The 13683-nt window shown below is 49.0% G+C and overlaps 1 protein-coding gene across 2 annotated transcripts in view; it reads right to left on the bottom strand.

Moving 5' to 3' along the window:
- The window catches only part of CTXND1 (cortexin domain containing 1), a 7206-nt gene extending 1018 nt beyond the window's left edge, over positions 1-6188 (bottom strand). The window contains exons 1-2 of one of the 2 annotated variants that reach the window (XM_032392097.1): positions 6113-6188; positions 553-683 (exon numbers count right to left, since the gene is read on the bottom strand). The gene's annotated coding sequence lies outside the window, so the exon portion shown is untranslated. Of the gene's footprint in view, positions 1-250; positions 311-552; positions 684-6112 lie in introns of those variants that run through there. The other variant, XM_032392096.1, reaches the window with a different exon arrangement.
- Positions 6189-13683: the final 7495 nt, after the last annotated feature.

Raw genomic sequence — 13683 nt, forward strand, 5'->3', positions numbered from 1 at the left:
GAGGCGGCAGCGGGGTCCGCGCGGGGACGGGGAGGCGGCAGCGGGGTCCGCGCGGGGACGGGGAGGCGGCAGCGGGGTCCGCGCGGGGACGGGGAGGCGGCAGCGGGGTCCGCGTGGCCCCCGGCCCCTGGGCAGGGGAGGAAGCGCTCTGCGTGCAGCGGGAGCCGCTGGGCCGAGGGGGCTTCTGCCCCCACCCCGCACGTGCCAGTCCTCACCATCACCCCCGAATCTTCCCACACTCCCCACATACCTTCGCATCGGGTCTGTCACTTCCTCCTCACGCAGCCCCGGAGGCCCGCTCCCCGGGTAGCCATGTGCCCGTCCTACCGGTGGGGCGACTGGGGCACGGGCAGGGAGGGACGCGCCGGGCGCTCCGCGTGGCTCTCGGTCTGCGGGGGGGAGGCCAGGCGGGCTCGGTCCCCCCCGGCCCTCGGGAGCCCCCGAGGCAAGCTTTGGGCTGGCCAGCCCTGGCATACTGTGACCACCGGCGACCACACTGTACCCTCGCTCAGAGCTTGTCTCCCTTCCCACCCCTCCCCGGGGGGCACGGACCTGCGGTCGGAGTGGTCACCACGACATAAGGGCCACTGGGGGGCTGGCATTCCGGGTCGGGCCGCTGCGGGAGGCGGGGCGGGGCTGGACGTCGCGAAGCCGAGAGCCGTTCACTCAGAGCTCGGCGGCCGCTGAAACAGAAGAGGACAGACCGAGGGCGGTCACTTCCCAGGACGCGCAGCCCAGACACCATTGGGGGCGCCATCCGGCCGGCAGGAAGGACCGGCGGGGGCTCCTCCCCAGCACAGCTGTGGGGCCCAAACACTTTATTCCTTTCTTCTTTCTTTTACAAACTATCGTATCTTAATTTTTTTTGTAAAATATGCATGATAAAATTTGTCATAGTCCCCATTGTTACGTGTCCAGTTCAGTCGTTCTAAGGACATTCACACTGTGGTGCAACCATCCCCACCACCCATCTCCAGAACTCTACATCCTGCAAAACTGAAACTCGGGCCCCATTCAACAGCCGGGCCCTGGCCCCACCACCTCCTTTCTGTCTCTATGAACTTGGCTCCTCCCGGGACCTCACATGAGTGGGATCCTACAGTATCTGTCTTCCGGTGCGGCTTACTTCACTGGGCCTGGTGTCCCCGGGTCCAGCCATGCTGTAGCAGGTGTCAGGGGCTCCTTCCCTGTTAAGGCTGAGCAGTAGTCCAGTGCATGTGGGTGCCGTGTTTGGTCTATCCGTCCATCCACGGGTGGCTAATTGGTTTGTCTCCATCCCTTGGCTATGGTGGGCAATTCTGCTATGAATATGAGTGTGCAAATATCTCTTTGAGACCCTGCTTCAATTCCTTTGGGTATGTATATATCCAGAAGCAGAATTGCTGGATCAGTGTTATTCTATTTTTAGTTTTTTTGAGGACTAAAATTTTTTTAAGATCTTATTTATTTGAGAGACAGAGAGAACAGGAGCAGGGGGAGGGGCAGAAGTAGAGGGAGAAGCAGACTCCTGCTGAGCTGGGAGCCCAACACGGGGCTCAGTCCCAGGACTCTGAGATCATGACCCGACCCGAAGTCAGACGCTTAACCGACCGAGCCACCCAGGCACCCCGAGGACTAAATTTAACAGTTTTGTACAAATAATACCTGTACATAGTTCAAAATTCACAAAGCACAAGGAGAAAACAGTGAAAACTTCCTCCACCCGCAGTAATCCAGCTCGTCTAGGGGGAGACCACTACCATTCCGAGCGCCTCATACACCCTTCTGATCTGAAGGTATATTCTGTGCACGTACACAGATGTTTATCTATTTGTTATTTACACAAATGCAAATCTGTTATACAAACTGTTCCCCATCTTACTTTTTTCATGTAATCTATCTTGGAGAGTATTGCCCATTGATACAAAGAAAGTTGCCTTTCTCTTCTTCATAGCCATTATTATGTTTTATTGCATGGGTATATCATAGTATGTTTTACCATTCTTTTGTTGATTAGACATTTAGATGATTTCTCATCTTTCGTTTATCATGCAACGATGGAATATGTGTCGTTCTGCATGTGTCTGAGTACATCTGTAGATTATATTCTGACAGGTGCAGCTGCCATCCCTAAGGATATATCCATTTTAATTCCAATTGGAATTATTCTCTCTAGAAGTCTGCGCCTACGTAAGCTTCTACTGTTGTCCCGCAACCTTGAAAACTGTTCACCGAGTTTTTCAATTTTTGCCAATTTGGGGGAAAAGGTTATCCAGAGATATTTTTTCCTTAATTTGAAAAAATTGCAGAGTAAACATACTTGTATTTACCACTCAGACTCTACAACTATTAACATTTTGCTATGTTTATTTTATTTCATTTTATTCATCTATCCATCCTTCTCTGTTGGATGCAGTTAAAAGAAAGAGGCAGGTATTAGCACATTTCACCTGAAGCATCTCAGCATGCCTATCATTAATTAGAATTCAATACGTGCTTATAGCTTTCTGAAAAGTAAAACTCACCTACAGTGAGATGCATGAAACTCAAGTGTGTCATTCTCGAGGTCTGACAAGTGCATGTGTCTTTGTAACTCTTGGGAGTATTTTTATTTTTCATTTCTCTTAGTGAATGAGGTTAAATATCTTAAGATCTGGTTGTATTTCCTTTTTGTGAAGGAAAAAGGTCAGTTTATATCTTTTATCTATTTTTCTTTTGGATATTGGGTCTCTTCTTTGACCTTGGGAGCAGAGAGTTGAGATAAATACATTAATTTGATTTGTTCATCTGATTTTTATTTTGTTTGTAATTTTTTCTTTATCTCTGATTCCTACTCCTGGTTCTTTCTCTACCACCACCTGATTTTAGTCATTAGTATTAGCTCTCTGATGGTTTCTTTGTTCTTTTAGATGTGCTTACATTTCTGTAATTTGAATTGTCAACATTAAATATCTTTTTATTCCCAGCTATTACAGACGAAGAAATTAGGGAGCTCATTCTAATTTCCACTTTTTTCCCCCAGTCTTTACGTTTTCGTTGGTTCTGTTATTGTCCCGTGGTGAGAGCACATCGCATTTAACTATTGTTTTAATCTCAGTTTTCCAGTTAGACACATTCAATGCCCATCTGGTCCTGCCACCGGGGTTCTCCTGTCAGCTCACATGTTCTCCAGCATGACTTTGGGGATGGAAGGGCTCGTGGGAATAATATTCCCTGAGGCCTTACCTGTTGGCTTCTTTGAAAGTAATGTGCCTTTTTCTTGACTGCCTTAAGGACTTTGTCTTTGGTTTACTGCAGATGAGCTTGGGTGTGGTTTTCTCTGTATTTTCTACATTGTATGTGTATTCCTTCTTCAGTCTCACTTCATGTCTCATCAATTTTTGGAAACTTTTGGTCCTTCCCCTCTTCAAATATTCGTCTGTCCCATTCTCTCACTTTCCCCTTTCTGGATCTCCAAATACATGTAGACCTTTTCATTATGTTGATTTGCCCGTTAATCTTTATTTCTGTATTTTTTTTCTTTTTGTGCTGTGGTCTGAATACTTAATTCTGAAGCAGCTTCCAGTCCATTAGTCTTCTCTTCTGCTCTGTCCAATTAGCTGTTAATCTACCTATTCAAATTTCCAATTAAACCATACTTTCCAGTTGTATCATTTCCATTGGATCCTTTAAAAAAATTTCCAGCTCTCCAGTGAAATTTTCCACCTCGTTACCTATTTTCTTGAACACCTTAATCACAATTTTTAAAGACGACTTTTGACAACTCCAGTGTCTGGGTCATCTGGGGGTCTGCTTCTATTATTTTTTTTCTTTTGGTTCAATTTCTTGATATATCCGATACAAATTTCACTGGGATATCAAGCATTGATATGAACAGTGTGGTATGAACAGCTCTGGGTGACATTATTCTTTGGCAGAGCAGATTCACTGTCCGCCTTGGTAAACAGCTAGAATTTAGGCAGGTGAGTTAATCCAACATGGGGCTGAGCTCACGGAAGCGTGGTTGACTTCTTGTTAACCAGGCTAGTGACCACCTCTGCTTTGATAACACTCTATGGTTTTGCACTCCAGGGTTCTTTTTTTTTTTTTAAGATTTTACTTATTTATTTGAGACAGGGCACAAGCACGGGAGTGGGAGGCTGAGGGAGAGGGAGAAGCAGGCTCCCCGCTGAACAGGGAGCCCAATGTGGGGCTTGATCGCGGGACCCTGGGATCATGACCTGAGCCGACAGCAGACGCTTAACCGACTGAGTCACCCAGGTGCCCCTCTCACCCTCCAGGGTTCTGAATTGAGAACCTGGAGTGTTTCCTTGGGCTGTTTCTTCTTGGCATGTCTTGAGTTCTAGTTTTTCTCTTCAATGCCTTGAGACAGATGAAAACTGTGTGAGATAAACTACTCAGAATTATTCAGCAACTGATGTTTGAATCTCTACAAGAGCATGAGCCCTAAGAACACTGGTCATTAGCTAATAGCCACTAATGATTACATGGAAGCCCATGCCTGGGGCTGAGGACATATATGTTTGGTCGAAACTCTCCTGTTCCTTTGCTCTGGATTTTGAAAGATGTTCACTGTAGCATTGTTGGAATAGTAAAAAAGAACTGAGAACAAACGGAATGTCAATTTTGGAATGGTTAAAGCTGTCATGATAAATATCTGTCATGGACTACTCTGAGGCTATTAAAAAGAAACACAAACACACATGTGCACAAACAAGATCTAAGAAATTTTCTTAAGAGGAAAAGTTGAACGATACTTCAAATATGATATAATCTATATAAAATAAAAAGAACTTTTAGGGGCACCTGGGTGGTGCAGTCAGTTAAGCATCCAACTCTCGGTTTCGGCTCAGGTCGTGATCTCAGGGTCGTGAGACCAAGCCCTGAGCTGGGCTCCACACTCAGTGCAGAGTCTGCTTGAGAGTTTGTCTCCCTCTCTCCTCCCTCTCGTGTTCTCTTTCTCTCTCTCTCTAAAATAAATAAATACATCTTAAAATAAAATAAAATAAAGAACTTTTAAGTATCAGTATGTACACATGCATGTGTTAGGGTGGGAGGTTAGTGCCCTACTCCCTGCTAGGTCGAGACCTGTTCCTGCTTTCACTGGGAGATGTAAGAAAAGTGCAAACCATATTATAATAAGTGTCCACATTTCCTTCATGCAGAATTTGAAACTATTACCGAATCCTCTTTGCTTTTTCCTTTTGTTTCCAGAAGTATATCCTTCTATTGTCACTGCTAGCCCACAGAGCCATGTCCTCTCACCCTGTCTAGCAGTAACACCATCCTGAGTGTAGTATGCAGTTTCCATGGAAATCCTCGGGTTCCTTGAACCATACTTTGAAAACACGTTCATTTCACAGGCCAACAGCCTGGGATGTAGGGAGAAGGCGTTTTCTCTGGGTTTCAGAGCAATGGCTTGGCTGAGCTTGGGGCAGACCTGGCCAGGACCTGTTCCACGGGCCTTGTGGTGCTGAAGCCTCATGGTTGTTGGTGGCTCTTGGGGAAGGATGAATGTGCTAGAATGTCACAGCAGGACCCAGTCTGGCCTCTCAAACTCAGACTCTGAAATCCCGGGCCCAGGGTCTGCCTTAAGTTATTATGGATACCCTGCAGAGATGGTAGAGGTCAGACCTGGGAGGGATTGCCTTTTGACCACCCCTGTCTGGTCTGGGGCCAGGACTGGGCTCTATAACGTTGGAACAGGCCCCAGAAGAAGACTGTCAGTGTTTTCTGGATCCTTCTGGCTGGGAGGAGTGCCAGGGATGTGGACTCAAAAAAACCAGATTCACCCTTCCGCCCTCCAGATGGAGTGCGCTCATTAACCTTAATTACCGGGCAAGCACAAGGGCCATCCGGCTCCGTTGCAGAACCAGGACACGACACCCAGGAGAGACTGTAACACAGAACTCAGCTGCCGTTCCTGGGAAGCGGAGGGGGGGGCTTCCTGGAGGCCTGCTCAGGGGTCCCTGACATCACGGAGCTGTCCTTCAGCATGGAGCCTGCACAAGCCAGGGGCTCCATCTGCCCCCTTCTTGGGGAGGTTGGAGGTGACCTTGCCTCAGAGTCAGGGATTCTGGGCGGTGAACGACCCTCAAGGGGACCGGCTGCTGGGCTGCCCCTGCATACTCACCGAGAGTGCAGCTCTAGGGCTGAGCTGTAGCGGATCCAGATGGAGAAAAGTCCTGCCAAATGCCACAATCCAAATACAGAGCCTGGAAATAAGTATCTCAGTCAGGGCTTTAGGGGAAAACTAGCAAGAAGGGTACACAAATACAGGATCTGGGTGTAAATGTGTGTCCTACCCCAGGGCTGGGGGTGGGATGCTCAGGTCCTCGCTTTCTGTGCTGAGGGATTTCTTTTTCTCTGTGCATATGTGTGTCTCAGTCTGCTGGGGTGGCTTCTGCAACAGGATCTCTGTCCACCTCTCATGGTTCTGGAGGCTAGAAGTCCTGGATTAAGATCTGGCAGGCTTTGATTTGGGTGAGGGCTCTCTTCCTGGTGTGCACATGGTCACCTTCTCACCGTGACCTTGCCTCAACATGCCTGCACACAAAGAGGGAGAGATTGCTCACTCTCCTTCTTTGTATAAGGTCACCAATCTTAGCAGAGTAAGACCCTGACCTTTATGACCTCATCCGACCTCCTAAAAGCCTTCTCTCCAAATACAATCACACTGGGTGTCAGGACTTCAACAAATGAATTTGTGGGGGACACAGGTCAGTCCGTGGCCATGTGTGAGTCTGGGTCCTAGTCTGACCGAGGGGCACGGCCGCTCTGGGGCCAGGCCAGGCCCACATCTTGTGGGCGCACAGAGAGTGTTGAGAAATGGGGACCAGTGCTTGGCCGTGGCCCTCCAGATACCGCTAGTAAGAAGACAATGAGGTGGCCGAGAAAGCATGCCGCTTGTTACTGTGGGGACGAACAACGGGCTGTGTGGACATGGTGAACTCACGTAACAGAGCCCGGAGCCAGTCCCGTGTCATCGTCAGCCCGTGCTGTAAATAGCAGTGCAGCCATGAAAGGTAACCTGTCAGAATCACTCCCCCAGATGGCAGATGGGTTAAGTGGATGGCGTTTGCTCAGGACAGAGAAGCTGTCCAGTGTCCTAACCTCACACCAATCGCACTGTCCTGTGGGACTGCACTCGGTGGCCTCACTCCTCCGTCAGCCCAATTAGCAGCTGGTCGGTGTTCAGAAATGATTAAGACCGTGACATCTTCCAGGGCTGGAGAGAGGCACGGAGGGGATGGGGTTCATGGAATATTGTAGTTAGGACTTGTTCTCTTCCAATATTTAAACCTCTCTAATCTCTAAAGAACCTTCCAGAGCAAAGAGGTGGAAAGGAGCAGCACCATTTTGGATAAAAGGGAAGAAAACCTGTCTGCCAAGAGAGTGCATCATCACTGTGCTGTGCCTCTATGGGCCGTCGGACCATCTGCTGTGTCGTTCTAGGATAGATGGTGAGGCTGCTGGTCTCCCTGGGTTCCCTTCAGCAGTCAGTGCGCACAGCTCCCAGCCTCCGCCCCTAGCAGCTCCCATCTACAGCTTCCTAGACTGCCCTTGGGTCACTGCACCTGCCCCAACCATGCACGCAGGGAGCCAAAGAGCCCTCGAGGACCCTTAGCCCACCCAGACTGAAGAAGATGCTACCATAAGGAGACTCGACAATGGGGAAGCATGAAGGCCAAGGGTGGGACCACACAACCTTCTGCTGGTGCTGGAGTGATAAGATGTGTCGCTCATGGATCCATGGATTCACCTCTGCAGAAGCCAGGAATAGAGATGCGATTATCCAGAAAAGACCTTTGGGAGACTCTCTCATCAGGTGGAGTGCATCCCTGTGACACACATGGGCAATACACAAAAGTTCTGAGACCGTGATACTGGTAGAAACAGTGCCCGTCTGGTCAGCAAGGAACGGAGAAGACAGGATGAAGGAAGAGATCTGGGCTCTCAAAATTCTGTAGGCAGAAAACAGGCTGATGGGAATAGTCACCATAAATGTGTCCTGCCCTTCAGGAACATGGAAGGATGACTCTCAGGGCAACAGCGTTGGCCCAGGGGGCAGAGATGTGGGCACAGGGGGTGAAGCCTTGAGCCACAGATTATTCCCAGGCCTTGAAAATGAATGGAGTTTTCCTGGTGGGATTTTGGAATTGCTTGGGGCTAATGACTCCTTTCTTTAATATGTTTTCTCCTTTGAACAGGGAATGTGTGTAATTGATATCCTATGCCTGGCCCACCACTGTATTTTTGGAGCAGATAACATCCTTTTCCAGGTCCCCACAGGTGGAAAGGGATTTTGCTCCAGGATAAATCCTATGCAGAGTGTCACCAATACCTAATTTAGACAACTCAGATGAGATTTTGGACTTTGGGTTGACGGTATAATGGGTTGAATGGGGTGAATACCTATAGGATAGACACGTATTTTTGGAGGCCAGAGAGAGGGCTGCAGGAGCTTGAATAATGACACACACCTCCCCAAGAAATCCACAGTGGATCTTAGGAACCTGTGCATGTTATCTTAGCAAAAGGGGCTTTGCAGATGTGATAGAGCCAAGGATCTTGTGATGGGGCAATGCTCCTGGGTTTTCTGGCTGAGTGCTCCGTGTAACCGCAGCTGTCCTCGTTGAGTGCCAGGCACAGGGAGGCTCAGGTTTGGTGGCGGAGGGAATGTGACCACGGGAGCAGAGACCGTGTCTGGAGGCCAGGAGGCCAGGAGGCCAGAGTGAGCTCTCTCCAGGAGCCACCAGACAGAACAGCCTTGCCAACACACTGATGCTCCCCGCTTCGGACTCATTTTCGACTTCTGACCTCCAGAACTGTAGGAGCATACCTGAGATTCTAAACCACCTCGGTGTGCAGCAGTTTGTTACCCGGGCAAGAGGAAGTCACTGTCCTTCTGACTCTCACATCCCATCTCTAAAAGGCCTCAGGCTATTTTTGCTTTCTTTCCCCAGGATTGGAGAAGCGGAAACAAACCAACCAAGGGCACACAAGAACACGACGTCGGGCCAGCAGACGAGGAGTGACTCACTGGCAGACTGGCAGGAAAAGATGTTTCCTTAAAAGGGAACGGAAAACCTGAATGAGGGCGAACGGGCGCTGACCATGCAGGCAGACGAGGCGGCCGTAGAGCAGGGGAGAGGGGGGACGAGACGCTGCCCAGAGACCTGGCGAGTTGCTCTAGTGGGCAGACTGGGGCGGGGACCCTGGTGCTTCGGAGCGCGGCTCGTCCGCACCTGCTGATCCCCCACGCACCATAGCAGCCCAAGGCCAGGGCAAGAGCGCCGGCGGAGACCCCAAGAGGCGAGGCTAGGGGCTCGGGGCAAGGCCGCTTCGTGTCCTTACACGAAAAGATCCGTTCTTCGAGGTGACCTTAGTGAACTTCTGTTCCTCATAAAATCACTCTCCAATAGAGAACACCTTGAAAAACACCTTCACTTTTGGAAGGCAGGGCGCTCGCTGGACGGTGCCAAGAAGGGCACTGGGTTTCCACAAGGTAGGAGGAAAGGGTTCAAAAAAGAAGAGGGTAAGTCTACACTGTCCCCCCGACGCAAGGCGCTGCGGCTCGGGGGCAAGCTCCGCGAGAGAGATGCGGAGTCTCAAATGTCCGGAGACTTGTGCGCGTGGGCTCGGGTCCTGGCTGTGCTTTGGCGAGCGGAGCAGTTTGCAGGTTGCCCCACAAGCCTCAGTCCGCTTGCCTGTGAGATGCCGCTGCTTACGCGTGCCTCAGGGGGGCGTCATCGGGGAGGAAGAAAGGTCCTCCTCCGGGCCCCATCTTTCCCTTCGGCAGAGCACACTTCGGGGGCTTTAAATGACTCCTGGTCTCCCTAGGACCTGCCTTCTCTCCATTTCGCTTCTGATATCCCCAAATGTGGACCTGTGCCTGCCTGGATTCAGCTCGCTTTTGGAGCCCCCTCTGTTTGTCAGCCGCCACCACGTCCCCAGTCACCCGCTCAGCTCGTGGCTCCCGTGTGCAAACGCGGACGTGGAGTCCAGGCCGCCCGACGTGCGCTGCGCTGGGGGGAGCCTCCCCTGCTCCTTCTGCCCCTCACGGCCCGTCCCAGCCCGGCCCGAGGCCTCGCCGCTTGTCCCCACTGGTGACAACAAACCCTGGTGTCCTCCCCGCGGTGGCCCGGTCTGTGCCGTCCACTGCGCGGCTCTGCCCCCCGCCTGCTCCGTGACACCCCAGACCCTGGGAGGAGGAGGTCCAGTCCTGTCCACAGCCCGCGCCGCTCGGACGCCTCCAACATTTCCAAGCTTCCCAGAAATATTAAAGAGAAACTTTCTTACCCCACAAGTAAAGAAAATCCGAGATGAATGCAAGTCAACCACAAGCCCTTCAAGCAAAACAATATTGAATAATACAGAAGAGGCCCCTCCACCACTGCGAAAAGAATCAAAGTGAAGAATTCGGGGGCAGGGGGAGGAAGACAGGGAGAGAAGAAGAAAACTGATAGGGCAATAATCCACAGCGCAAACAATCGTGAGAAATAGAGATATGAAACAACGCAAGTGTTAAAAATAATTTCTGAAATAAAAGTTACATAACCCAAGAGCTTTAAAAATATAATTTGTATCTAAAATTCCATAGTATTTCAATGAAAATGAGTGGGGTAGAGGTGGAAGGAAATTAGAGCACAATATATTTTTTATATTGTTTGGGCAATGTCAGTAAATATTACTTTAATATGGACAGGAAAGTACAGGATCAGATATGTGTTTGAACACTTAAAGCTAATGCTGGTAGAATAGCATGGAATATTTGGATAGTATGATTAAGAAGCCGAATAGACATTTTTACTGCCTGCAGGGAATACACATCATTTTCAAATGTTCATAGGTCATTTACAAAAATTGACTTAATATAAATTTATAAGGAAAACATCTGTACATTTTTAAAAGTAGAAGTTTTATAGGCTGTATTCTCTGACCACAAAAAATTAAGCAAACGAACAAAGCCACAAGCCGTTTGATTTAAAAAAAACACATGAAAAAAAATAATTGAGTTCATTAAAGAATTAAGCTGCAATTACAGAATATTTAGAATATCATTCTAATGAGAATACCACCTCTTAAGAGTTATGGGGTGAGGTGAACGACAGCTATTTACTGTACTCAGGGGCAAACCCGTACCTTCCATTATGGAACAAAAAGAATTAAATGCAGTGACAAGGAATCCACGGAGACACTTACATAAACAACATCGAGAAAATCCAGAAGACGGGGTTAGTAAAATTAAGAGCAAAAATTGATAATTCACAAGAACGGAAAATCAGTAGAGTTAAAAGTAAACCATAAAAAAAAGTTCTCTGAAATAGTTTGAGCTTGGACAAACCCCTGGTGAGTTTATTCCGGGAAAAAGAGAGAAAAGGGCACACACACATCTTCAGGAATGAGAAAGGGATGCAGCCACAGATAGGAAGGAAATCGATTAAAAACGCCCGGCAGTGCTATGTGGAACTCTGCCGATACTTTTTAAAAATTCCCTGATAAAAAAAATAAATAAATAAAAAATTCAATGATATGTTTTCTAGAATGTGAATGGCTAAAAGGGACCCAAAATGTTACTGGAAGCCCAAACACACAACCTCCCTGAGGGCTTGTTGAGAGTGTTGACTTGGTGCGAGCGGGGCTGGTGTCCGGCAGCCAGACCAGGGTCCAGCACGAGCTGCATGAGCATCATGGGGATCCCTGGAGATCCCCTGGACCGGAGGCACCTGTTCCTGTCCTGCGAGCTGGGGGCAGCCTGGCGGCCACCATCCCAGTCCTCCCCCCCTTGTATGTATTCCTCCTTGCCACGCAGGGGCCACAAAATGACACATTTCCTGTGAATACTTCTCTGTAACAGCTCAAGCTCCAATATCGTCTACTTTGAGTATGTTTCTTGTGATTAAGAACTCCCCAAGGGGCTTATTGATACCAACCGGGAAGCCGGTGGACACCAGCAAGTCCACTCCAGTGTCTGTGGTAACAGTTCTACCCGGTGGTCCTTCAGGGGAGTTTCCCAGCATTCCTCAGTGCTCTGCCGAGAGTCCCTAGATTCACCCCCAGCTGTGGGCCACGTTCCTGGGGCACGAGCCGGCCTCCAGGATGACTGGACCGGGACTGACCCCGGGGTCCAGAAAATCAGGGATTGGAGGCCTTCCTCTCTCAAGAGAGCCCAACTCCAGGCAGGGTCCTGCCCCCAAGCCTAATGCCCTTATCCCCACGATGCTTTTATTTCAAGGGCTTCCTTCCTCTTTCCTCTCTCTGGGTATCATTTAGGGAAACCGTGAACTACTGAAGCAGGTTTAACTTGTGTCTTGGTGGGAAAGGGGTAGAGTCTCGATCCGTTTCCATTCCGGAGGCTCCCAGGCTCTCCCAGGCATCTCCCAAGGTCTGCTCATCAGCAATTTATCTCCCAGAAAGAAATGCTGATTTTCCACCTTTTGAATATCCTGCTACACAGAACCAACACAACATTTGTACATGTCTGTCTTGATCATTAGAAATCTGAAGGCTGTGTCCCAGTTCTCCAGGGCTGGGGCTCCAGCCAACTGCATGGAACATGTGTCCTCTGTCTCTCTGTATGTTAGGCGTGTTGGCAAAAAGGGACACTTTCTTTTCATAGTATTTCCCCCAAATTAATGCAAGTCCCCTTTACAAGCTACACAAATGGATTTCCTATGTCTGAAGGGTGAACAAACGTAAGCCTGCGTTTTCAGAACTAGGGAAGAGAGGTCTCTTTTCCGAAGGACGTATTTCGTTTGTTCCCGGCCATGATCGAGATGTTGGCATTTCCGCTTCCCACCACCTTACACGTGTCATGCAGCAGTGGGGGCCCGACGGCTGCCTTCTTCACCGCAGTTGCACAAGTAACTTGAGCCTTGGTTCTGGATCTTCTGTCTTAATACAGAATCAGAAGTGAAGCCTTCAGAGGTCACCCAGTCCCAAGCCCGTATTCAGAGTTAGGAAGACTGAAGCTCAGGGAGGCAAGTGATGGGATCCAGGGTCCTCACAGGGGACCCGAGCCCTTGACTTCTGGAGGCCTTGGCGTTATCCATGGTACCTCTGACTAGACTCTCTGGTGTCCTTGAGTTGCTTCCAATGGCAGAAGGTAGGTTCTGATGCCAGGACAGGAGGGAGAAAATTCATCTTGTGTTTTAGTCCGTGCCAGTTACAAGCTGGGCTGCATGGTCGCATAGCTCCTCGGGGAATTAGGAAAAATGTAGGAAATGAGACAAGACGGCCAAGGATGAAGTCTGGTGGGGATCCAAGCAGGCAAGGGGTTGGAATCCTATTTCAACGATTACGATGTTGGCCGCGGGTTTCTGGTTAATAAACTCCACCCAGTTATGGAAGTTTTCTTCCTAGCTGGGACAAAGTACATATATTCTCTAAGTTTTAGTACCTTATATAGAGAACAGGGGATGATAATAATAGGGGCCTCACCGCATTGTTGTCAGGATTGAATAAAGCACGGGCAGCTCCTAACACAGTGCCTGACACACAGTAAACACGTGATCAAATGAGCTGTTTTTATTAATTCTAGGATGTTAATGAATTTCAGGATATCCCAAGATAAACCTGTGTTTTTCTCCTTTGTCTCTGAATAGATATCTTAATGTTGCACCGAATCCATATGCTGGAACAAATCCTACTTGGTATATTATCTTTTAATGCACAGCTGGATTTGAATGTTAATATCTTATC

Source organism: Phoca vitulina, unplaced genomic scaffold (genome assembly GCF_004348235.1).
Source record: "Phoca vitulina isolate PV1807 unplaced genomic scaffold, GSC_HSeal_1.0 scaffold65, whole genome shotgun sequence".
NCBI classification, from domain to species: Eukaryota; Metazoa; Chordata; class Mammalia; order Carnivora; family Phocidae; genus Phoca; species Phoca vitulina.